This window comes from Vicugna pacos, chromosome 11 (assembly GCF_048564905.1).
Source record: "Vicugna pacos chromosome 11, VicPac4, whole genome shotgun sequence".
Lineage (NCBI taxonomy): Eukaryota > Metazoa > Chordata > Mammalia > Artiodactyla > Camelidae > Vicugna > Vicugna pacos.
Genome location: NC_132997.1, coordinates 11,919,472 through 11,946,958, shown reverse-complemented (window position 1 = coordinate 11,946,958; position 27,487 = coordinate 11,919,472). Strand labels below are relative to the sequence as shown.

At 39.9% G+C, this 27,487-nt stretch overlaps 1 long non-coding RNA gene across 1 annotated transcript in view; it reads right to left on the bottom strand.

Moving 5' to 3' along the window:
• Positions 1-1,469: 1,469 nt before the first annotated feature.
• The window catches only part of LOC140699158 (uncharacterized), a 28,585-nt gene continuing 2,567 nt past the window's right edge, over positions 1,470-27,487 (bottom strand). Inside the window, exons 2-4 of the long non-coding RNA XR_012077159.1 lie at positions 27,161-27,275; positions 22,089-22,219; positions 1,470-1,564 (exon numbers count right to left, since the gene is read on the bottom strand). This is a non-coding gene — a long non-coding RNA (uncharacterized lncRNA). The remainder of the gene's footprint in view (positions 1,565-22,088; positions 22,220-27,160; positions 27,276-27,487) is intronic.

Below are 27,487 nucleotides of genomic sequence, written 5' to 3'. Positions count from 1 at the left end.
AAATAAGAAACTAAAAAAAAAATAATAAGGCAATTTTTTAAATAAGGAAGAACGATAAAGTTAAATGAGTCTTCATCTTCAATTTTTCAACAAGCATGTTCCAATGAAAATTTAAACTTATTAGCTTGCAAATTTAAATTTAAACTTGGCAGTTTAAATGACCAAAAAACTTTTCTTCAGTATTTTTTGTATGCTGTCAATATGATAAGTTTTTGTTTTTCAGGACTCAAAAGCATTATGAACATCTAATTTTGTCTAAGATTCAGCTTTCATCTCTGAATGTACAGTCTTTCACCAACATATGCTTTTACACCCATCTTCAGTTGTAAACAATGGGAACTATTCATAATGGGGATTATTAGAAGCTTATTACATTGTAAAAGACAAATGTCACTTTCTATTGGTAGCTGAACCTCATTTTTTTTCATTTATAAAAAGAGGAGTTTGACTTGCTCCCTCCATATCTTTTCAGTGCCAACATTCTGTAGATCTGTGATTCAATTTATTAAATCTATATTTGGAGACATTTTCAGATACTCCTAGTAAAAGCATTTTTTCCCCAAGAGTTATTCATGCTCACAACCTACTCTCCTGCTGCTGCTGACTGCAAGCACCATCAGCTCTAAATTATCTCAGCTGATGGAAAGAAGCAATAATACAAATGACTCAAAAATCATCTTTTCATAGCTCTGGAATGTTGATACAAAGATATACAGTTTTACTTTTTTAATTTTGCAGCAGGAGTGGCAGCAATAAATTTACATTTCCAATTATGTAAAATGACTAGGTCAAACACTGCTCAAACACTGATGGCACCTCAACATATGTTTCCCTGCTTCCTCTACCCTTTCTCTGACTTTAGGATGAGAGCCATGCTTCTTTGTGCACATCCCAATAGGAAGGGGGAGCAGTGACCGGGACTTAGTTCAAGACAAAGGGGCACCTAGTCTACGATGAAAAGGAGGCCTCAATAATGAAGGCGCATGTAAAAAAATGGGAGTCAACTATAAAAACCAATTTGTCTTTCCTTCTACATCTATGTCATTGCAGCTAATTTATATTTTGCATTTTTTATTGGTGTTATGAAAGGATACAAATCAATGCCTCTTTTCATATACAGTTTTACCAGTCTTTTTCTTTTCCCCCTTTTTACAGTTAATATGAAGGAAGGACCTCATTTCTCTTCTGTGTCCACCATTCCAGGCAGTGCTTCTTCAACTTGGCTGCACATTAGAATAACCAGAGGAGCTTTAAAAACTTCCCTATGCCAGAATGCACCGGAGGCCACTAAGTACCATCAGAGTTTGCAGTGATGGAATCCAGGCACCAACATTTTTTAAGGTCCCCTGGTGATTCCAACATGCAGCCAAGGCTGACAAGTCCAGAAGTAAACAGACTCAAGTGCATCTAAACAGCGCCCGCTTTTCCTGGGTAATCTCATCTATATCCACATGGGGACACCGCGCCTCCTATTCTGGCCGGACTTGTTCTTCCTGCTCAACCGTGTCCCATTTGTACTCAAGTTCTGCCTGGCGCCGCTTCCAGAACTCCAAAAGTAAGGTGACTAACAGAGAGACAGAACAGCAGAATGTGGATCTTCAGTGATGACTGATGCTTCAGAAATCTGTACTTAATATTTATTACACTTAACACTTTGGTAAATGGTTAATAAAATCACATTTTATTTATAGGCGATACTAAAGAAAAAAATGAGTTAATACCTTTTTTAAGAAAAAAGAATATGTAGATAATTTATTGAACTTTTGGAAACAGACTAGCTCTCTAGCTCAAGGGAAAGGTATTAACGTGATGGTCAGAGGCAGGTGACTGTGTCTGACGCTAAAGTACCTGCTACCAGCACATTATGCCCTCTAAAAACACAAATATCGGGGGGAAGGGTGGGTATAACTCAGTGATAGAGCACGTGCTAAGCATGTACAAGGTCCTGGGTTCAAGCCCCATTACCTCCATTAAAAAAAGTAAAAAAAAGCACAAGTAACTGTCACAATTTAAAAGCACTGCACGGTGCACCCTCCAAGCCTTCTCCTCACATCCCTCTGTCTCTTCTGTCCAAAGGACCTGAGGGTGGGGAAGGGGATGAGAATGCTTTAGTAGCCCTTGCATTTCTATTTTCCACCACCCCAGTCACACAAACTTAAAATAATATTCTTAAGTATGGAAAACTGCCATTTTTCTCAATCATCGGTAAAGTAATTTTTAGAAATCGTCATTGTGTTTTAAGACTCGTAAGTTTAAATAGTAGACAAAAACAACATGAAATGTTAATTGAAAATGTGGCTTCAGGGTAAATCCCCTAAGCCCTTCTTCCCAACAGACTGTTACCCCTAGGCTCCAACTCTAGAGAAATTGCAGAATAACCACTGTGCCCTCCACCGTTATACCTGAGTCTCTACAATGCTCTGAGAATAAAGAGGAAAAAGACACAGTCCCTGCTTCCGGGAGCTCCTAGGTGCACAGGACTCATCATGAAGTGATGGCTGAGAAGGCGTGTAAAGAGGGCTTGGATAACAGTCAGCAGAGGGTGCTCGGGGCAGAGAGCCGGAACTGTAGCCAAGGCTCTCCCAGAGGAGGGAACCACAGTTGTGAGATCTGAGATGCCCTAGAAGTGATCAGGTGAACGTATAATGTTAAGGCCATTTCTCCCTGGGGAGTTGTGCATGCAAAGGAGGGAGGCCAAACAAAGCCAGGTCCCTTCCAGGAACTGCAAATAGTCTACAAGCGAGCACAGGGTGTGGGAGGCAGATGAGGCAACCAGGTGGAGAGATCACAGGTGCACATCACAAAGGACTCTGTGTGCCTCCAAGGTAGAGGAGACATGCAAAGTGATCTAGAAAGAGACAAGATAGTGTCAGGGAGGACTACTGGCAGGTTCATGTGAAGTCCTGCTGAGGCCCTGCCAGGAGGAGAGAGAAGAAAACATTTCAGCAGGTGGACGGATTGGCCACAGGTGTGATGGAAGGGCAGGAAGAGGTCAAAGATGCCGGCCAGCTTTCTGGCTTTGGCAGTGTCTAAATAATAGTGCCATTCTGTGAAATAAGAAGGGCAAGAACCTCCTAGAGGAAAACATAGGCAAAACATTATCTGACATACATTGCAAAAATTTTCTCCTAGAAGAAATAAAAGCAAGAATAAACAAATGGGACCTAATGAAACTTACAAGCTTCTGCAGAGCAAAGGAAACCAGAAATAAAACAAGAAGAAAACCTATGGAATGGGAGAAAATTTTTGCAAGAGAAACCGACAAAGGCTTGATCTCCAAAATTTATAGGCAGCTCATATGACTCAATAAGAGGAAAATAAACAACCCAATCCAAAAATGGGCAGAAGACCTAAACAAGCAATTCTCCAAGGAAGACATTCAAATGATCAAAAAGCACATGAAAAAATGTTCAATATCACTAATCATCAGAGAAATGCAAATCAAAACTACAATGAGGTATCACCTCACACCAGTCAGAATGGCCGTCATTCAAAAATCCAAAAATGACAAATGCTGGAGAGGCTGTGGAGAAAGGGGAACCCTCCTGCACTGCTGGTGGGAATGCAGTTTGGTGCAGCCACTGTGGAAAACAGTGTGGAGATTCCTCAAAAGACTAGGAATAGACTTACCATATGGCCCAGGAATCCCACTCTTGGGCTTGAATCCAGAAGGAAATCTACTTCAGGATGACACCTGCACTCCAATGTTCATAGCAGCACTATTTACAATAGCCAAAACATGGAAACAGCCTAAATGTCCATCAACAGGTGACTGGATAAAGAAGATGTGGTATATTTATACAATGGAATACTACTCAGCCATAAAAACCGACAACATAATGTCATTTGCAGCAACATGGATGCTCCTGGAGAATGTCATTCTAAGTGAAGTAAGCCAGAAAGAGAAAGAAAAGTACCATATGAGATCGCTCATATGTGGAATCTAAAAAACAAAAACAAACAAACAAACAAAAACAAAGCATAAATACAGGACAGAAATAGACTCATGGACAGAGAATACAGACTTGTGGTTACCAGGGGGTTAGAGGGTGGGAAGGGATAGACCGGGATTTCAAAATTGTACAATAGATAAATGAGATTATACTGTATAGCACAGGGAAATATACACAAAATGTTATGATAAATCACAGAGAAAAATTGTGACAATGAGTGTGTATATGTCCATGAATGACTGAAAAATTGTGCTGAACACTGGAATTTGACACAACATTGTAAAATGATTATAAATGAATAAAAAATTAAAAAAAAAAGAAGGGCAGGAAGAGGGGCAAGTCATGAGAGGAGACAACTGATTCAGTTCTGGCTGGGTGCCTGTGTGCTCCAGGAGAGATGTGCAGTAGGCAAATAAAAGTCTAGAAATCGGGAGAAAGTTCTAGGCTGAGCCAAGTAGTTTTTCTGTTTCAAGAGGCTAATGGGTGTGAGTGGACAAGCTCACAAGAGGTGTATAGGGATAGCTCTCACCCTCCTGCATATGGGAAGAATTTGGGAGCCTTTCAAAAATAGTGCACCACAGCCTGGAGTGGGGCCTTTGTACTGTTTATTATTTTTTAAATACTTCTTTCCTTTTTGTGGGGAGTATTGAGCTTTATTTATTTTAATGGAGGTACTGGGAATTGAACCCAGGACCTCTTGCATGCTAAGCACGTGCTCTACCACTGAGCCATACCGTCCCCACCTTTTTTTGTTTTTAGACATTAGCTCTACCGAGCAGTCAGGGTTGAGAATCAACCTGCAGAGAGCAGAGAGCCTTGGGGTTAGAGAACAAGGAGAAGCTGCCCAGAGCCCTGTAGACCCCACCAGGGGCAGCCGGAGACGCAGGGAGCCTCGGAAGTGCTGTGAGGAATGTGAACTCAAAACTCCCCAATAGCGAAGACGACAAACATATTTCAAGCACCCACTTCCCAGCAGTGTTTGTTCTGACTTTACTAGTTTTCCAGTAATACTCAGTGAGAATAGAAATTATCTGGACACAGGGATCAAATTCAAATGCTGATTATGACCATTCTTAGCTGCGTGATTACTGATTAAGTTACTCGTCTGCCACGTGTAAAACGGGGGACCTAGCACCGTGCTCGTGGGCTGCTGTGAGTGTAATGAAATGACATCTATAAAGGCGCTCCTGACTCTCAGAGGTAATTGCTACTATTGTCCCCATTTAGGACACCAAGAAACAGAGTCACAGAAAGCTTCAAACATTTGCCCAAGATGAGGGTTGGGATCAGGAATCAAGCCAATGACTTCTTGGATCCAGAGCCCAGGATCTTCTTACGAACAACACGGCACTGCCCAGGCTCCCTGCTCCAAAACCAGCCTCCCTTTGGCTCAGTTCCATGGCACCTGCGCTGCACAGATGCCCTCACTGCCTGCCCGCCCGCCCGGTGTCTGACCCCGGCACTCCTCCCTCCGTCCCACACAGCGCTTCCTTGGGCACACCATCGCTCACGAGGCCATTGCTGTGGCTACTCGGATGTTTACATGGAAACGCAGGTGGCAGCCCAGGTTTTTGCTATAGATGCTGCTGTCAGTGGAGGCAAAGAGCTCACAGTTGGTGGGGGAGGCCACTTGTGGTCTCCTCCTTGGCTGGAGAGCTGGATGAAATCCAGTTTCCCTTTGCGACTTAGACATCCAGCATGAGAGATATGTAAGGCCATCTGGCCTCTCAACATAGAAATGATGCCCCCGCAGTCATTCTTAACATTGTAATCTCCTGGCTCCACCAGGGAGCAGGGGCCATGGCCTGTTGTCCACCAAGTTTTGTTTCCTTGCACAACAGCTACAATGGGGTGAGTTAACACCGGACCAGAAAATCTACAAAGCCCTCGTGTACTATTTCCTGACACTTGCAGGTCACCAAAATACCCCAGATCCCCCAAGTAAACAACTAGTAAGAGGAACTGAGCTTGCTCGTCTGTCAGACCCCTGATGGCAGGACTGATTTGGCCTCTCCTGCTCTCCGGATGATCCGTTCTCCTTCTGTGTGCCCTTCCCCGAGTGAAAGGGACAGTTCTTTGTTTATGGGCTAGGGAGTATTTGTGGCTGTCTGACCAGAACCTTCAAAAGTAGAGCTCTTGGTGAGAGTGGAAGCATGGCACCCACGTCTCATGAGCTCAGCTACCCAACAGCCTCATCTAGCCAAGACTGTGGCCAACACCAGGGGTCCATGCTGTTGAGTGTTGGGTCTGGAGAGCAATGCCTCCACCACTGAGAAGCTGCCCCACCACTTGTGCCCTTGTCCCCTTCGAGGGGGAGGTGACACATCCATGGGATAAAAGCCGCGAGGGCACTAGGTGACTGTGGACCAAGCTGTGACTGGCCGGTCCTGCCCCCCATGTGACCCATGTTAGCCTCAAGTGCAGAAAATCCCCAAAGAGACCCCTGCTTGAGTGAATGGGTCACCTATAAGCCAACTGTCCTCGGGACGCCTAAGAAGCAACACAATATACACAGTGAGACACCCACTCACTGAAGTCCCCAAGGCTCACAGCTCCCTAATGTGACACCAGGTACCCCCAGCAAACAGAAGACCCTTACTTTATAATTGACTTGAGAATTCTACTACCAACACTGCCTTCCACCTTCCACTTATAAAGTTCTTTCCACTCTGTCCCCTGCTCTGCAATTGTGCAATCAGTCCAGAGCTCCTTCATGAGACAGGAGGGAAGGGGGCAGGGCACAGACATTAAAAGAATGGCACAGCCATTAGCACCGAGACGGTGGAAAAGTCAACTCCCAGTAGATCTTGAGCTTCAATACACACTCACTGAAATACAGCAGGATGCTAAATGGCACTCCTACAGGTGCCAGGACAGGTTCAAGGCTGACCATGAAAGGTCAAAGGGTGAGTGGTGGCCCAATTTCTGGTAATCGCAACACCTTCCCCAAAGCGGTTGGAATATTCCTCCCACTTATTAGCATATGAAGATACTGAGTGCATAAAAACTAACAACCACACCTCGTGGCTGCTCTCTCTGCTGAGGGAGACAGCCCACACTCTGTCTGTGGAGTGTGTATCTACTTTTACTTTAAACTGGAGCACCCAACCCTCACGCCTCATGGCCTTTCTCTTGCCTTCTGAAACAGCGCACTCTGTCTGTGGAGTATATATCTCTCTGAGTAAATCTACATTTACTGAATTGTGGCTCTCTCTTGGATTCGTTCCTGTGCAAACCAAGGACCCACACATCACGAGGTGCATCACAGGGACCCAAATAAGACCTGGGATACGGCCATCCTCTCCCCCACATTTTCCTGTATCATACATTCCTTCCCAAAGGATCTCACCTTGTGCACTCCAAAGTAGACAGCACTCATGTGTCCTGACCTGGATCTGCTTCTGCGTTTATCATTTCTTATGTCCACTAGAATGTCATCTTCATGAGGACAGGGATTTGGTTCTGTTCACAAAGAAGCACCAGCACATGACAGGTGCTGGAGAAGTATTAGCTGAATGAATGAGCTGTGGGAAGTCCTGGGAATTCAACCTGGAACTCCTAGCCACTTGGGCCCCAGCTGACTCCAGTTGCTTCCTGCTACTCATGGCTGACCTCTTGCCACCACTCTCTGCTCTGCCATCACCTGAGCCTGGATGAGCTGAGATGAGCACACACCACGGAGAGCATGGTGAATGGTTCACGTCGTTGCAAAACACTCGCCCTCTGACTGCCAGGGGTTACTTAGGATGGACAAACTGAAGGGAGCACCACGTGCACCGCCCTACCCTACAACTCACTTGAAGCACCAGAACTGCACACATGGGAAGCGCTGGCCCTTTCCAACCTAAGGAGAGGGACTATGGGTGAGAAGAGGGTCTCTGTCAACTAACAGTCTCTTTAAAAGCCCAGTCTTAGAAAAGCTCTTTAAAGACACTTTTGGTATCTTCCTTGTGTTTCGGTAATCCCTCTAGATTTTGTCATTTTAATCTATGCATCAGAAATACAGATGCTCTTGAAATCTCTATTGATTTTCAATGAAGAAAATCCTCAAATTCCTTCTCTGCTAGGAAAATTACTGCACTTTATATAAAAAAAAGCAGCTTCCCTTTTCAAACACCTAATTTCACAAGAATCAGTGAAGCAGGACATGAAAATCTCGCTGTGCTTTATCACCTACTGGTGGGCAGGAATGAAATGAATGAGAACTGATCTCATGAGACGGGAAGGCTGGGGCTGTCTTATTCCTGCTACAGATGGAAGGGTCCATATCTGTGAAGGGGAGGAAGGACCAAGGATGAGAAACCAACATTTACTAACCCATTTCTCTTTTTCAGAGTCTCAGACAAAACACTGTGATTTTATAAACAAAACAAGAACATCTGCACCCTTTTAAAAGCACGTTACAACTTTACTGCTACACACGGCACTCTGTCATTGACCTAAAGGCAAATGACAGACAAGAAATTTGCAGGGATCTTATTCTGTGCTCATCCCTTTTGGTCTTTGGAAACTCAGGAAGTTTGCCTCCTCTCCCTGAGTGTCGTTTTTCTCATCTTTCAAATGGGAGTGTAACAGTCATTCATTTGCTCAGTGTCCATTCGACAACAGGAGACGGCTTATGAAAACAATAATAAAAAAAAGCAAAACAGCAATTCTGATCTGTGCTTCTTCCTCCTCCTCCCTGAACATGAACTTACAGGCTAAAATGGCATCTTTCACTAAATCCCGAACGTAAGGAGCAGTTCTGATAAGGAAGTACAGGACTGCAGGTGTAACCGAGAAATGACCCAGTGAAAAAGAATGAGTTGCCAGCAAATCCTCAAAACCCGTAAGGGTGCAAACCCTGGGAGTTACAGCCATGGGTGGGAGTTCCTTAGTTCCCCATTTCACAAAGCCGAGAACTTTGCAGGGCCCATGAAAGACACAGATAGCCCAGTAAAACCACACCATGTTTTGGAGTACACCAGGGCCACATTGCTGCTGACCTGCACTGCTGTGTGTCCCAGAGCAAGAGCCCTGGGAGGGGGTGACTGTGTTTGAGGCTGGACAAGAACTTCCTGTTCTGTCTCTTTTACTCTCTCTCTTCCTGCAATAAAACAACTGGTAGGACTCTGGTGGGGACCACTGCACCCACATTCTCTGGGAAACCACACACCAGACAGCTCTAGCTGATCTGAGAGAGGACTATATATACTCCAAAGTCAGGCAGAAGGCTGCCTGTGGCCTTGGGAATCCAAACTAGCTTGTCCTGTTAATCAGGATATTACACATCTAAAGAAAGTGTGCACCAGATGAAGACGATGCCTTAGACAACATCGGTGGTTATGTCCAGCAGTGTCTAAGGACAAGTCATGCTCTGGTAGACGGGAGCATTTTGGTAGCTTTAAGAGTCTGCTACTGAAGGGCTGGGACATTTCATTGGGACTTGAAACTCCAGACCTCTTTACTCACAAAGGCAGACAAGTTAGGTGAGCCAGGTCAGCCTTTATTCCAACTTCCTAACCAAAAGTCTATGAGGTCGAAAATATATTTCTCAGACACTTCTGCAACAAGGGTTCCAGATGTGGCTTTAAAAATGCCCATCAGAGATTGAGATTTGCAAATATTAACTACTATATATAAAAATAGCTAAAAAACTAAATTTCTTCTGTATAGCACAGGAACAATATTTAATATCTTGTAATAAACTTTAGTAAAAAAATATGAAAAGGAATTCGTACATATATATGTGAATATGAAGGACTGGAACATTGTGCTGTACATCAGAAATTGACACATTGTAACTGACTATACTTCAATTAAAAATATATATAGATATAATGCCCATCAGCAGCATCTGAGTGTCACTGAAAGCAGAAACCCAGATGAATGGAGGCAGAGGTGGTTGGAGGAGCTACGTTATTTTGCTGGGGTGGATGCAGCCGGCATGGCAGAGATCTAGAAGGAATGCGCACAACAGCCACTCACTGATCTGAAAGTGAGTTAGTTTAACAGCTTTCTGAAATCCTCACCGCCCCTCCTGATGAGCCAAGTGTCTGGCGTTTCTCTGGAAATCACTAGGCGCAGCCTGGAACTCAAAGGTAAAAATTAAAAAGTGCAGTCAAGTAGCAAAGAGACTGGCAGGACACGCTGGACAAAAGTAGGTCAGAATCAACAAGGAATGGGGAGGGGATAGAACATGTGTTGAGGACCCTGAATTCAGGGGTGGATTGTCTATGTTGAGTACTCTGAGTCAGTATGAGTAGATGGATTGGTGTGGACTATGGACTAAAATGGTGGCCATCGTTCAGATAAGTGTGTGATTTGGAGTACATTTATTTGAGGAGGGTTTTTTTTTCCCCTTCAACATTGATCATTTCTAGGGAGCAGAAAAATACTCTGCCACACAACATCTAAGTGCAAAAGAGATGCTATGGGATGATGGTGGTATGAAAAATTTCAGTACTGCAGTTTCAAGCTTTCCTTAATGAGGTGCACAGCAGTAGGTACTTAAAATAAAATAAGGTACTTATAATAAAGACATCATCATATGTACATATCCTTTAAGATACACATATGGTGCTATAAGTGGGCCTGAAATGTGTTCTGCATTCTAAAATCCGATGAAATAAAATCAGTAGTTCAATATGCCTGTCGGCTCTAAAAACATGATGTAGCTCATGATCACAGAAAGCAAGATCAGCTAGGAAATTTGAGATTTGTCGTTTCCAGTGTCAAAGTTAATATTTTTTGCTTTACTTAAAAAGCATTTTTTTAATTAGGTCTGTCAGCATCCATTGGTATATGGGGTTCAGTAGATGTGTTCAGATGTTCCAGACAGTGAATCAGAGCAAAGGCTGAGGTTTAGACAGTAGTTAAATGCCTCACCCGTGTGATCAGCATCCACAAACTGCTATACTGAAAATCCTTAAAAGTGAGAACTTCATTAAAGAAACGATAAGTGAGGGGAAAAAATAGCTACAGACTAGTGGAAGTTTTGTAACGTGTAAAAATGACAAAAGGCTATTCATGAGCATATTTTTAAAAACCCCTACACTTTAATAAGAAAAACAACAGTCTGACAACAGGTTGTACACTGCTGTAGGAGAATCCATGCAGGTGGACTCTTATGTGAATGGGGCTGGAGCTGTAGAATTAGTTAGTCTTGCAAGTAACTCAGTTAAACACAAATGCAAATGGGATACACTTCTAGAATATCTGAGTAAATATCTTGGAAAACTTACTCCTCTATGAAGCAATGACAATGGCTTTGTAAAATTTGTCAAAATTAACCTCTGTAGAACTCTGGAAATTAAACCAACACTTCCAGCAATCCGGGGAGTCTTTATTTGAGAAAAAAAAACCCAGCTAAATCTCCATAAAGATAGTGAGTTTTGAGGCATTGTAACTTGATCTACCCCATCCCTGTATCCTCACCTAAATGGTGGCCTTTATAAGCAATAGTCTCACAATCAAGGTAGGGGCAGAAGTTATTTAAAGTTACCCAAAAAATCCGCCCCCAGAGAGCTGTCACTATGTGACCTGTCACAAACTCATGCTGTGCAAACAGCCTGTCCCCAGAGTGTGTGTGGGAAACAATCAGCAGTGAGTATCTAACATTACAACTGCCTGAGGCAGTGGGACCAGTAGAGGCTAACTACGTGCTGACTAGGAAACTTAGAAGGCAAAATTGAGTAATGAGACGTTCTGGGGGTGAAGGTAGGGTTAAAAAGCTCCAAAAAATTCTGAGAATTGTAGAAGGCAATATACATGTGTGGCACATGGCAAGGAAAGATCTGAGAAAATCCTAAGCCTTCAACTCTGGCTGAACTTGAGATTCTGCATAAGCAAGAACTAAAGGATACGGAAGAGCTGCTGACTGCATGCCGGTGCTGAGGGCATCCCTCAGCACGTGGACACACAGCCACCTGGCAACAGCTCAAACGATTGTCTCCAGGCATTGAAAGAAATCACTGTCCAATCATTACTACAGTGATGACAACTAGGCTTTCTTCACACACACTGATCTCATGGTCATGCATGATAAAGAAAACAGACTTTACAGAATTTGTTCAGGAAAGTAACTAAATAAATAGCAGCAGCAGCAATGACAATGAAAGCAATGATAAACCCTGGAGATGAGGAAAATCAGGCTTTCAGATCTGCCACATTGTAATATTTTAAATGTCCAGCTTTCAACAGAAAATTACAAGATGTACAAAGAAACAGAAAAGTTTGGTCATAACAGACGGGGAAAAAGTAGTCAACAGAAACTCCCTGAGGTAGCCCAGACACTGGACTTACTAGACAAAGACATAAATAAGCAATTACACATATGTTCAAAATACTAACAGAAACCATGCCTAAAGGATTAAATTATGTGCTCATCTCATTGTACAGAGAATAACAATAAATAAAATTTATAATAAAAACCAACTAGAAATTCTAGAGATACAAATATAATGACTAAAATAAAAACTTCAATAAGTGGTTTCTCTGTAGATATGAACTTGTTGAAGAAAAAGTCAGTTAAATTAAAACTACTGAGATTTCCCTGTCTGTGGAACAGAAAGAAAAAGGAATGAAAAAAAAATGAACACTGTGTCAGAGATAGGTGGGACACCATCAACAATACCAATACACACATAATGGGAGTGCCAGAAGGAGGGAGAGAATAAAGGGGCAGAAAGAATATATAAAGAAATAATGGCTGAAAACTTCCCAAATTTGATGAAAATATTAATTTGTACATCCCAGCAGCTCAACAAACTCCATGTGGTATAAACTTAGAGACATCTAAAATAGGCACATCAGATTCAGTGTGTCAAAAGACAAGAATAAAGTATCTTGACAGCCGAAAGAGAAAAGTGGCTCAACGTATAGAAAGGCTCCTCAGTAAGACAGTTGATTTCTCATCAAAAACCATGGAGACCAGAAGGCAGTGGATGGTATCGTCAAAGAGATAAAAGGAAAAGACTGTCACCAAGTATTTTATAGCCAGCAAAATGATTCTTTAAAAAAATTAAAGTAGAAATTAAGACACTCCTACAAAAACAAAATCTGAAAGAATCCATTGCTAGCAGGCCTGCCCTACAAGAAATACTAAGGATAGTCCAGCAGGTGTAAATGAAAGGACACTCGCCTGAAAAATAAAGAGCACTACTACATGAGTAAAAAAATAAAACAGTATAAATCGAGTATTACATGTAAATGTTTTGTTCTATTTGATGTAAAGGACAACTGCATAAAACAATACTTATGAAACTGTGTAGATGAGCTTATAAATGCATAAAGGTGCAATTTGTATGACAGTGACAGCATGAGGAGGGGGAGGGAAAAGACTGATACCAAAGCAAAGTTTTTGTGTACTGTTGAAATTAAGTTGGTATTCATGTGAACTAGATTGCTTTAAAACAAGATGTTAATTATAATCTCCAGGGCAATGGAAGAGAAGGAGGAGGAGGAAGAGTAGGAAGAGGAGAAGAAAAAGATAAAATAAACAAATTAAAATGGCACACTTGAAAATGCTTACTTTGTACAAAAATGTGTAGTAATTGAGGAATGGGAAAAAAAGACATATAGAAAGTAGACAGCAGTTGTAACTTCAATCTGATAAGAAATTACATTGATGTAAATGAATTAAACATTCTAATCAAAATACTAAAGGCAGAAATAAATGGAATAGACAATAGATGAACAACAGAGAATAATCAACAAAAGGAATAGTTGGTTCTTTGAAAAGATCAATAAAATTGACAAATTTTATCTAGTACTAAAAGAAAAGAAGATTCAAATTACTAAAATGAGAAATGAAAGGAAGGATGTCACTACTGCCCTTACAAAGATAACAAGGAATATAAGGGAATACCATGGATAATTATATAGCCAATAAATGAGATAATGTAAATGAAATGGATAAATTCCTAGAAGGACATAAATGACTGAAGCTAATTCAAGGAGAAATAGAAAACTCAAATAATCCTACAGTAAGTAGTGACTGAAATAGCAATCCAAAACATTCACACAAAGAAATGCTAGGCCCGTATGGCTTTGCTGGTGAATTCCATCAACTACTTAAAGAAAAAACAAAAACAAAAACAAACAAAAAATGCTTCACAAATTCGTCTGAAAATAAAGAGGTGGGCACACTTCCCAATTCATTCAATGAGACTAGTATCACACTGATACGAAAACCAGACAAAGGCATCACAAGAAAACTAAAGACTATCTCTTATGAATATAAATGCAAAAATCCTCAACAGAATAGAAGCAAATCCAAAACAGTAACATATAAAATAGACCACCATTAAGTGGGATGTATCCAGGTATGCAAAGGCAGTACAACATACAAAAGTCTATTCATGTAATACACCATATTAATAGAATAATGGATAAAAACTAGGAATAGAAGAGAACTTCCTCAACCTGACAGAGAACATCTATGAAAAACCTGAAGCAAAGATCATACATAATGCAGAAGCACTGAATTATTCCCTCCCAAAATCAACATTGTACTAGAAGTTCTAGTCAAACCAATCAAAGAAAATAAAGCCTCTAGATTAGAAAGAAAGAAATAAAACTGTTTTGATTCCAGATGACATGATATTATATATTGAAATCACAAGGAATCCACAAAGGAAAAATAGAAAAGAAAAAAAATCCTCTTAGAATTAATAACCCAGTCTGACAAAAATTTTAAGACACAAATGAATATATAAAAAGTAATTACATTTCTATTCAACAGCAGTGAATAATCTAAAAATAAAATGAAGGAAACCTTTTCATTTACTATAGCATCAAAAATAATAAAATAATTAGTAATATTAAGAAAAATATGTGGAATACTGAGAAAAATATCTGAAACTTGTATATTGAAAACTAAAATACTAGTGATAGAAGTTAAAAATGACCTAAAATAAATGGAAAGCTCTTCCATGTTCATGGATCAGAAGTCTTATTATTTTTAGGATGGCCATTGTCCTCAAAATGACCTATACATTCAATGCAGCTCTGGCTTTTTGGCAGAAATGAACAAGCTGATCCTAAAACTAATATGGAAATGCAAGATACCCAAAATAGTCAAAACAATCTTGAAAAAGAACAAAGTTTTGAAATTTCCAAATTCAAAACTCACTAACAAAACTGTGATCCATACAGTGTGGTACTTGCAGAAAGGACAGAAAAATAGATTGAGAGAAAAGAACTAAGAGACCATAAACAAAGGCTTACACGCAGCCATTTAATTTTTGACAAAGGTGCCATGACAATCCAATGGGGAAAAGTAATCTTTACAAAAATGATGTTGGGACACCTGTACATACACCTGGAAAGAAAGAAAACTGAACTTTTATCTTAACACCATTTATGGAAATTAACTCAAAATAAATCACAGACCTGAAACTATAAAACATATAGAAAATGAACAATGAGAAAATCTTCAGGACTTTGGATTATAAATACTTGTAATATATGACACCAAAAGCACAAACAACAAAAGAAAAAAAATCAAGTAAACTGGACTTCAGTAAAATTAAAAACTTCTGTGCTTCAAAGGACTTCATCAAGAAAGTAAGAAGACAATCCACAGGATGGATGAAAATATTTCCAAAATTTTCCCTGATAAGGGACTTTTATCCAGAATAGACAAAGAAGACTTAAAACATGACAATACAAAGACAAATATAATTAAAATGGGCAAAGAATTTAAATAGATGTTTCTCCAAAGAAGACATACGAATGGGAACTAAGCACATAAAAAGATGTTCAACATCAGTAGGCATTAGGGAAACAGAAATCAAAATCACAATGACATACCACTTCATACCAACTAGGATGACAAATATATATGATATATGATATATAAATATGAATCTATAAACCCAGTAATAAAAAGTGTAGATGAGGATGTGGAGAAACTGGACTCCTCATACATTACTTCTGGAAATATACAATGCTTCAGTCACTTTAAAAGCTATATTAGCAATTCCTCAAAATGTTAAAAGTAGAATACATCCCAGCAATTCCATTTTTTGATATATCCTGAAGAGAAGTGGAAATATGTGTTCACACAAAAACTTGTCCATGAGCATTTACAGCAGAATTATTCATCATCAACTGATGGATGGATAAGCAATGTGGTGTATTTATAACTATGGCATATTATTTGAATACAAAAAGGAATTTGGATATTGATATATGCTACACGATGGATGAGCCTTGACAATGTCACACTACATGAAAGACATTAATCAAAAAAGGCAGCATACTGTATGGTTCTACTTATATGAAATGCCTAGAACAGGCAAACCCTTAGAGGCAGAAAGTAGAGTGGTGGCTGTTGAGGGCTAAGGGAAAGGAAGGTTAGGGACTGACTTACTAAAGGGTACTGGTTCCTTTTGGGGGTGATGGCTACACAACCCTGAAATGTACATAAAACCCTAATGCACACTTTCAAAGGCTGCATTTTATGGTATGTGAATTATATCTCCATAAACCTGTTATTCTTGAAGCTTAGCCCACCTATGGAGCAACTTACACAGCACTGACTGTGGCATCCGGACGGGGAGTGACCCACCTGTCCACCGCGAAGGAGAGCAGCACCTGACCCAGTGTTGGAGGGGTGCAATCTTCTTGCCAATGGACACTGTGAGCAGCACAGACCAGGGGGCCAACAGAGCAAGCTGAGTTCATGAAACAGGGCGAAGACACAAAGACCTCTCAATAAAACCATTAAGAGCGTTCAGTCTCTAGGAGAACACATCTTTGTTTTTAAAATCTTTTTATACCTGTTTTATTTTCTATGAGCTTTTTAATCTTTACTTTTTAAACAGTTCTATATGTTTACAATTCTCATTTCATTTTTAATTCTCTTGGATTTGATCTGTTATTGATTATTCACAGGTTTTAAATACTGTGTTTTGATTTCTTTCTTCTTTTTGTTAAGGTTTTAAAAAGACATCTCAACTCGATTCCTATTCTTCTTCAACTTGCTCTTCTATTATTGATTATACACTGTCTTCAAACCTTCTTTTCCTCCATTCTTTTAAAATTCTATTTCTCTCTCTCATTTTTAAGTTTTATTCCAGCATAGGCCTTAGATAGATAAAAAAATAAACCCCTTTAAGGGCCACAATAGATAACTGATACTCCTTAAGCCACAGTGCCAGAGAGATATGAGCAGTTGAAGAAGCAGAGGAAGTATTCCCAATTAAAAGAGAAAGAGAAATCCCCTGAAAGGACCATCAATGAAATAGATATTAATGGCCTATTAGATCAAGATTTCTAAAAAGAAGTGATTGAATTACTGAAGGAATTAAAAGAGATAGTGTTTAGAGACATAAAATATGTCAAAAACAAAATAGTAGCTATAAAGAAGAGCCAAGTAGAATTGGTAAACTCATTGGCTGAAATGAGATCTGACCTAAAGGCAGTACAACGCAAGCTAGATAATGCAGAGGAACGAATAAGTGACCTAGAAGACAGGACAACAGAAAGCACACAATCAGAACAGTTGAGAGAAAAAAATAAAAAACAATAAAAACAATATAAGGAATCTATTTGATAATATAAAGCATGCCAATCTATGCATCATAAGAGTTCCAGAAGGGGAAGAAAGAACAAAGGGGATGGAGAAGGTATTTAAAGAAATTATAACTGAAAAATTCCCAAACATAAAGAAAGAATCAGACACCCAAGTACAGGAGGCTCAGAGGTTCCCAAACAGGAAGAGCCTAAAGAGACTCACACCAAGACATAACAAAATCAAGATGGCCAGACTGAAGGATAAAGAAATGATCCTAAAGGCAGCAAGAGAAAAACAAAGAGTGAGTTACAAGAGATGGCTCTCAGCTGATTTCTCTACAGAAACACTACAGACCAGAAGGGAGTGGAAATATATATTCAAATTCCTGAATGAAAAAACAGATGCAGCCTAGGATACTTTCTGCAGCAAGGCTATCCTTTAGAACAGAGGGAGAGGTAATGAATTTCACAGAGAAGAAAAACTGAAAGACTTTAGCAACACTAAACCCATGCTAAAGGAAATATTGTAAGGTACACTCTAAATAAAAAAGAAGCAGGATGATACAGAAATGAGAGCTTATAACTGGAAAGGTGATAACTACCATGAATTACAAATAGAATAAACATGAAATTGTAAAAGAAGACATCTAAATCATTGAGTGGGAGAGGGAAGCAATTAAATATAGAGTATTTTTTCTTTCTTCTATTTTCTTAAATTTTTTGTTCTCGGTAGGATGGGTTTGAGATTGCATTACTATCTGTTTAGTACACACAGTTACAGTAATTGGTTAACAGACTTACAAAAAAGTATAACCATAAGCCAAAAACTTACAAGTGAGTAACAAAAACTAAATACAATCCAAGATAACACAAAGGAAAATTACCATACCACAAAAGGAAGAAGAAAGGAACAAAGAAGAAATATGAAATCAACTGCAAATATAAGTTCAAATAGCAATAAACACTCATTTATCATTAATTACTCTAAATGATAATGGACTAAATGCTCCAGTCAAAAGACAGAGTGGCAGACTGGATAATAAAGCAAGAAACTTCAATAAACTGCATACAAGAGACACACTTTAGGGAGAAGGACACATATAGATTGAGAGTGAATGGACGGAAAAGGATATTCCATGCAAATGGAAACTCCAAAAAAGCAGGTGTAGCAGTTCTGATTTCAGACAAAATAGACTTTAAAACAAGGGCCATAAAGAAAGATAAATAAAGGCATTTTATAATGATTAAAGGAGCAATACAAGATGAGGATATTACAATCATTAATATATATGCATCCAACATGAGCACCTAAGTACATAAAACAACTACTAACAGAGATAAACGGGGATATTGATGGGAATACAATCATTGTCAGAAGTTTTAACACCACATTAACATCACTAGACAGATCTTCCACACAAAAAATAAATACGGCAACAGAGAAATTAAATGATACAATAGAAAAATTAGATTTAGTGGATATTTTCAGAGCATTACAACCCCCCAAAATAGGATATATATTCTTTTCAAGTGTGCGTGGAACATTTTCTAGGATTCATCATGTACTTGGTCACAAAAGAAGCCTCAAAAAGTTTAAGAAGATAGAAATTATCTCAAGCATCCTTACTGACCACAATGCCATTGAAACTAGAAATCAAATTCAGAAAAACAAAGCATGAAAAAAGGAAAGCATAGAGATTATACAACATGCTATTAAAAAAAAATGGGTCAATGATGAAATCAAAGATGAAAGTAAGGAATACCTTGAGACAAATGAAAATGAAAAAATCCACAAAAAACTTATGGGACAAAGCAAAAGCAGTGCTAAGAGGAAAGTTTAGAGTGATACAGGCCTTCCTCAAAAAAGAAGAACAATATCAAAAAAAACAATCTAACCCACCAGTTAAAAGAACTAGAAACTGAAGAGTAAAAACACCCAAAAGTCAGCAGAAGGAAGCAAATAATTAAGATCTGGGAGGAAATAAATAAAATAGAGATTAAAAGAAATAGAGAAAATAATCAATCAAACCAAAAGCAATTTTTTGAAAGAGTAAATAAAATCGAGAACCTCTGGCCAAACTCACAAAGAAGAAAAAAGAGAGAGCACAAATTTGCAAAATAAGAAAGGAAAATGGAGAAATTACAACAAATAACATAGAAATATAGAATATCATATGAGAATATCATGAAAAACTACATAAAAAAAGGGATAACCTAGAGGAGATGGACAAGTTTCTGGAAACACACAGTCCACTAAAACTGAATCAAGAAGAAACTGACCACTTGAACAAACCGATCACTAGGAATGAAATCGAATTAACAATAAAAAAAAATCCCTACAAATAAAATCCAGAACTGGACAGCTTCACCAGGGAATTGTACCACACATAAAAAGAAGTACTCATACCAGTCCTTCTCAAACTCTTCCAGAAGATTGAAAAGAAGGAATATTCCCAAACTCATTCTATGAAGCCACAAACACCCTGATACCAAAACCAGGCAAAGACACCACCAAAAAAGAGAATTACAGACCAATATCACTGATGAACACAGATGCAAAAGAGTCCTTACCAAAATACTAGCAAATAGAATTCTACAGCACATAAAAAAGATTATACAACATGCTCAAATTGGGTTCATCTCAGGGACACAAAGGTGGTTCAACATATGCAAATCAATCAATGTAATACTTCACATCAACAAGAGAAAGTACTAAAACCACATGATCATCTCAATAGATGCATAAAAGCTTTTGATAAAATTCAACACCCATTTATGATAAAAATTCTCACCAAAGTGGGTATTGAGGGAACATAACTCAACATCATGAAAGCTATATAAGACAAACCTACAGCCAGCATAGCACTAAACGGTGAAAACCTCAAAAGCTTCTCACTAAATTCTGGGACAAGACAAGGATGCCACTATCACCACTCCTATTCAACATAGTCTTGGAAGTCCTGACCATAGCAATCAGGCAAGTAAGAGAAGTAAAAGGGGTCTAAATTGGAAAAGAAGAGGTAAAAGTGTCACTACATGCAGATGACACGACACTATATATAGAAAACCCTAAAAGGTCCACACCAAAACTACTAGAGCTGATCGAAGTATTTAGCAAGGTAGCAGGTTACAAGATTAATGTTCAAAAATCAGTTGCATTTCTTTACACTAATGATGAATCAACAGAAAAAGGAAGTAAAGAAATAAAACACTTTAGAATAGCACCCAAAGTAATAAAATTTCTAGGAATAAATCTAACCACAGAGGTGAGAGAATTATACACAGAAAACTATAAACCATTGGTGAAGGTAATTGAAGAAGACTTTAAAAAATGGAAAGGTATCCCATGCTCTTGGATTGCAAGAATCAATATTGTTAAAATGGTCACACTGCCCAGGGCAATATACAGATTTAATGCAATCCCTGTAAAATTACCCAAGACATATTTCATAGAACTAGAACAAATCACAATAAAATTTATATGGAACCATCAAAGACATAGAAATTCCAGGGTATTACTGAAGAAAAAAAAGAAAGAGCCTGGAGGAATAACGCTCCCAGACTTCAGACAATACTATAGAGTTACAGTCATCAAGACAGCATGCTATTGGTACAAAAACATACATATAGACCAATGGAACAGAATAGAGAGCCCAGAAATGAACCCACAAACTTTTGGTCAACTAATCTTCGACAAAGGAGGCAAGAATATACAATGGAATAAAGACAGTCTCTTCAGCAAGATAAACATAAGACAAGATACAATAAACCTCCTAGAAGAAAATACAGGCAAAATATCTGACATACATCTCAGAAATGTTCCCTTAGGGCAGTCTACCCAAGCAATAGAAATAAAAGCAAGAATAAACAAATGGGACCTAAAGAAACTTACAAGCTTCTGCACAGCAAAGGACACCATAAGTAAAAAAAAAAGACAACCTACAGAATGGGAGAATATTTTTGCAAATGAAACTGACAAACTTGATCTCCAGAATATATAAGCAGCTCAAATGACTTAATAAGAAACAACCAAATAACCTAAACCAAAAATGGGCAGAAGACCTAAACAAGCAATTCTCCAAGGAAGACATACAAATGATCAATGGGCACATGAAAAAATGCTCAGTGTCACTAATTATCAGAGAAATGCAAATCAAAACTACAATGAGGTATCACCTCAAACCAGTCATAATGGCCATCATTCAAAAATCCACAAATCACAAATGCTAGAGAGGCTGTGGAGAAAGGGGAACCTCCTACACTTCTGGTGGGAATGCAGTTTGGTGCAGCCACTGTGGAAACAGTATTGAGTTCCCTCAAATGTCTAGGAATAGACTTGCCATATGACCCAGGAATCCTGCTCCTGGGCATGTATCCTGAAGGAACCCTACTTCAGGATGACACCTGCATCCCAATATTCATAGCAGCACTATTTACAGTAGCCAAGACATGGATACAGCCTAAATGTCCATCAGCGGATGACTGGCTAAAGAAGTGGTATATTTATACAATGGAATACTACTCGGCCATAAAAACTGACAATATAGGGCCATTTGCAGCAACATGGATGCTCCTGGAGAATGTCATTCTAAGTTAAGTAAGCACGGTAACAAGGAATAAAGACAAGTTACCCACATGTACAGCTATTTTGATTAAAATATCCACACAGAAAGCAAGTCACCCCCACGACTGCTGCCAGGAGGAGCATCTGAGTGTAATAGCCCAGCCAAGCAAAGTAGATTCCGAACTTCTCTCCTTAGAATTTCCTGCAGAAAGACAGAAGGAAGTTTCAGAAGACACAAATAATCACTCTGTAGCTTCATCCTCATGTTAATTTATTTTTTCTTTTTTGGGGGGCATAATTAGGTTTATTTATTTGTTTTTAAATGGAGGCATTGGGGATTGAACCCAGGACCTCATGCATGCTAGACATGCACTCTACCACTGAGCTATACGTCCCTCCATCATATTAATTTCTGATTCTAAATCAAGGGGGCCTTAAGTTTAAACCTCCGACTCAATTCACTCTTAAAACATATGCGTTTTCATAGCAGCCCCCAAATTCTACCGTGAAATAAGAAGTGTTTTATGTATCATAGAAATACAGATCACTGGCTCACCTGCTGAAGAGAGATAAATGAGAACAGAGCAAAGGAGGGGACGAGGCTGACTCCAGAGCAGATGCAGGGGATCATCACCACTCACTGGACAGTCTGGCACATTCAACAAATCCCCCCCAAAATCATTCTTAACAGGCTTGACACAAGTGGACATCAACAACTGGCTCAGTCATCTGCTCCTGCCTTATCTCGGGAAAGTCCCTGGAGCAAATGCATCGTAAACCACAGATAATAAGGAAATGGCTGATAATGATAACAACTGGGAGTGCAATGTCTGTCTGACAAAATATTTATAAAACTCATTGTGGGAATGGGAGAGGGCAGGAGGGATGTGACTGAGGAAGGCACTGCCCTGTATTCTTTGTATCTAGCACGTCTTTTGTTCCTAGGTTTTAAAACCTCTTCTCAGTTAATCTGGAGTAGATGGAACAGGCCAGGGAGGCAAGATTAGAAGAAAGGAGGCAGGGCATGAAGTGGTGCCAGGCTGATCCTAAAAGGGAGACCGACACAGACAGGCAGACACAGAGAGTTTAGGGATGAGGTGGAACAATGAGACGGCGGCTCAGGTGTTTCTTGCTTTTGCTGATAATTCCCTCAACTGGCTCACTGCTGACTCGGCAGTGCTGGGTAAAACCTGTGGATTTCCTCAGCTCTGAGTTCTCTCTGAGGCTTCCGGCTCAGTCTGGAGCTGAGATGAGTTCCGTGGGCTTAGCCTAAGGGGGACTCAGCTCTGAGAATAGCCTGGAATCCTGGAAAACTTCACGCAGGAATCCCTTGGGCTGGACCAGCACTCACAGGGCTGCTGTGAGACCAGCTCCATCATCAGAGACATGGGCGTGGACCATTCCATGGGGAAAAGGGCTGAGCCCGATGCCAAATCAGATAGGAGCGACAAAGTGTGTTCATTCTCATGTGACTGGGCTTTGTGGCCTGGATCACGGGTGGCAGGCTTAGGATGGTGTCTGGCAGAGAAAACCCTGGCAATGGGTTTGAGATGTCTTGGACTCTTTCTTGTTAAGCTTTTTGTAATACATTCTTATCAACTATCCATCCTGAAAATGCCAAATTCAAAACTGAAAGAATGTTAGAATTTGCCTGCTCTAACTGCCCAATGGTAAACACACCCTGCTACAGTTACAGAGCTGGTCAGGCAGCCTCTGCCTGGATATTTACAGTGACGGGGAGTTCATTACTTCCAAAGGTTACAAGTCGGCAGGAAGGTCAGACAGAATTTTTGAACCTTAAACAGTTGTCTGCCTCCTAGTCCTTGCTGAAAGGCAAAGAATAATGAGGATCCCTTCAAATGTAGTTTTGCTGATTGTTATCTCTCTCTGTCAAAAGCACCCCAATTCTTAACATAAATTTTTCAAAATTCAGCTTTGATTTCTTTTTAGCAAAGTAATGCCATACATTTAATAAAGAGTCAAACAGTTCTCGAACACCGATTGTAAAAAGGAGCAGTTCCCAACAACTGCCCCATTTCCTGGCCAGAAAAAACCACGTTCAGCTCCTACTGCTGACTCTTGGAATACTTACTCCCTTTCTCTGACTAATATCCTTGTAACACAGCCTACTGACTTTTTCAGCTTTATGTATCACCTATTTAACTTTCTATTTTGGAAAATGAGGATTCAGATCTCTTTCAAACCCCATCTCATCTACATACCCAAATCTTTTTTCTTCCAACCTTTTCATACAATTACATTATAATTTTCATCAGTTCAGTATCCTTGCTTTACATTATTATTACTCTGTACAGACTATTCAAAGCTGTAGCAATTTGTGCTAGTCTTACCTTTTCTTCCCTACTTTGTTTTCCTGGAGTTAATAATTGTCTTGGTGGTTCATAGCTTAGATTTCTGTGCACTTAACAATTCAACCTCAGACCTTCTCTTAACGAACAACTTTCACAATACTTTCCAATACATTGTCTACAAATTTCATCTCCTTGAATAAATCTCTTCAGATCTCCTTCCACATGGATTAACGACATGCTAGTCTTGTCACAGAGCTCAAGGGGCCACTAGTGGGAAGTAACAAGGGAATACATGGACCAGGAGCAGGGAAAAGATCAACATAATTGCCTTAGCAATACATACTTAAAATAGTGGGAAAATTGTTTTCTTTACAAACACAAACACACACACAAACCCCAAAAGCCCATAAAGAATGATTAAAGAGCGGTCAAACCCATTGCCCTGCCTTCAAATTCTGTATAACATAAAACAAAAATAACAGAAGGAAGATATCATATAAATATGAATCTCAAGGGGGATTGGGTACACTCAGTGGCAGAGTGTGTGCTCAGCATGCATAAGGTCCTAGATTCAATCTTCAGTACCTCCATTAGAAAAAAAAATTAAAAAGAAAAAAAATTATCAATTTTAAATATTTACATATTAACAAATATCCTCCTTTAAAACTGTGTTCTAAAGGATAACCCGGGTTAAGGAGAAAGTGCCTCTTCGTGACTGATCCTGCTGATAATTGAGGGAGGAAATTAGAGTATGACCACATGAAATAAAATTCCTTATGAAATAATGATCCTGGGTGACAATCATTTTTGGCTGCTGTCATCACAAAAAAGAGAGTCAACTGTAATATTATGTACCTTATGACAGGAGTACAAAACTTCACATAACAAATATTTTTGCATAAAGCTGAACCTCAATCAGACCAAGCTTTTAGGGGAGGATTAAATCACTTAGCTAAAGCCAATACATAGGATGGAGAAACAAGTCTAACACCATAGGGGAGAATGAAATCAGCCAAACAGGAAACAGAGAAACCCCTCAGCAATTTCAAGGAAAATGAGAAACAGGAAAATTATAGATTAGAACGCACTTGAGAGATATGCTAGCTGCAATGCCTGAATCTTGTCTGGATCTTGATTTCAACCCCAAAACTACTTAAAAGTGTATTCTTGTGACAAGCAGGGAATTATTTTGTAACCCTAAAAAAAAGGAATATTCCAATTTTATTTGAAAGAGACCTTGTCATTTCACTAATGAAAGGTTAAGCTATGTAGGATTGTCTTCAAAATGACCCCATAGTGGGGAAAGGGAGGAGATGGAGATGAAAGATGCAACAACAGTGACTCTGAGTTTATAATTCTGGAGCTGGGTGACTGATACAGGCAGGCTGGCTGTACTGTTCTCTCTATTTCTGTACATGTTTGAATCTTTCCATAAAATGTGAAACAACAAATAGACTTCAGTGTTTTTAAACCCTCACTTTGAAGGTTAAGAGGTTTGCCCAAGTAGGTGGGCAACTGCATGGGGCACTGAGAAAAGAAAGAACAGACACCTGGCTCCAGACCGACCTGGGGCTACCTTGACCCTCCTCTTCTCCTAACCATCCACAGCCAGCCCATAACTGAATCCTGTCAGCCCCACTCCCCAAACGCATTCCTCATTGGCTCCCACCATCTCTCATCTGGCCCAATCCAAGAGCCTCCTACCTGGCATCCCTGCTTCCTGGGTCCCTGCCATACATTCTCCACATTATCTTTGCAAAATGTGAGTGAGAGAAAATTACTTTAGTGCTTAAGCTATCATGACTGCTTCTCAGTGCGCTTAGAGTCTACACTCCTTTCCGCGCTCCTGATGCCCTTCTAAACCTCGCGTCTCATCACTCTCACCAGCGCTGGCTCCAGTATCTCCTCAAACCTGCTGAGCACATTTGTGCCTCAGGGCCAATGGACAAGCTGCCTCTATTCCATGGGTGACTTTTCCCAGATCTTCAAATTCCAGCCGCCTTATCGCCATCTCAGCTCACATGTAACCTACTCAAAGATAGCTTTCTTAACTCACTTCCCCCCAAGTCTCCCATCTCAACACTGTGTTATTTCTTCATTTCAATCTGACATTGTTTCCTTATTTGCCCGATTATTTTTGTTTTCTCGGTTGTCCTTGGCCTCCATCCCCCCAGCAGCCTTGCCCAAACAGCATAAGCTCCCGGGGAGCAGCCGGCACTGGTGCTCTGAGAAGACACATGCTGAGAGCGACATTACAATCACGTGGTGTAGTGAAACGGTGTCGAACAGCAGATACAGAAAAGCAGTGAGAATTTCTCTCTTATTTTATAATTTAAATGAAATATAACATTTACTCCTATTTAATGAAGAATTTGGTAGGTCTTTTTTCCCAGTTCCTAGGCAGCAACCGCTAAAGCCTCGAAATTTCCCAAGATAGGAGTGTCTTTGCTATTCATGGTGGAACCTTGGATGGCTTGTGTTCATGAGATGACTCAGGATGGGGAGTGGCCAGCCAGAGACACCAACCATGTGATTAGAAGAGTGGGGCTTTAAGCTTTGTGACAAGTGAGTGGCCACCAGGAGAGGAAGGGGCTCAAAGTTTAGGGCTAAGGAAAGGTTTGACTTACAGTTAGGGTTTGGGTTAGCCATGTAGGTAATGACCCAATAAATCATGGCTTTGAAATAAAGCCTGCAGTAAAAACTTGGGGCAACGAAGCTCAGAGCTCCTGTGAGCTTCCTGGTTGTTAACACTCTTGGAGGACTGTCACACTCACATGCCATGAGGACAACCCTGAGCCCTTCCCACTGGAGTGCTCTCCACAACAGCTCACCTGATGAGACCTAAGGGCTGCTGCTTGTCTGTGCTTCGAGGAGGAGCCCATTCCCTGTACAGAAGGCCCTGATCGCTGGGGCAGCTGACGTCCTCTGACGGAGGCTGAAGTGGCACTGGGAATCAGAAGCAAACAGGTGAGTGTCACTGTCACAAAATGCTCACATGTTCTGTTGATAAAATTTGGTTCTAACACTTCGTGGTCATTTGTAAATAAGGGGCCCTCACTTGCCAGGAGGGATGGCGGTACCATATAATTTTTCATAATTCTCACCCAGGATTAATATTAACCCCTTGAGGGTCATTTGCAAACGTGATTGGAAAGGAA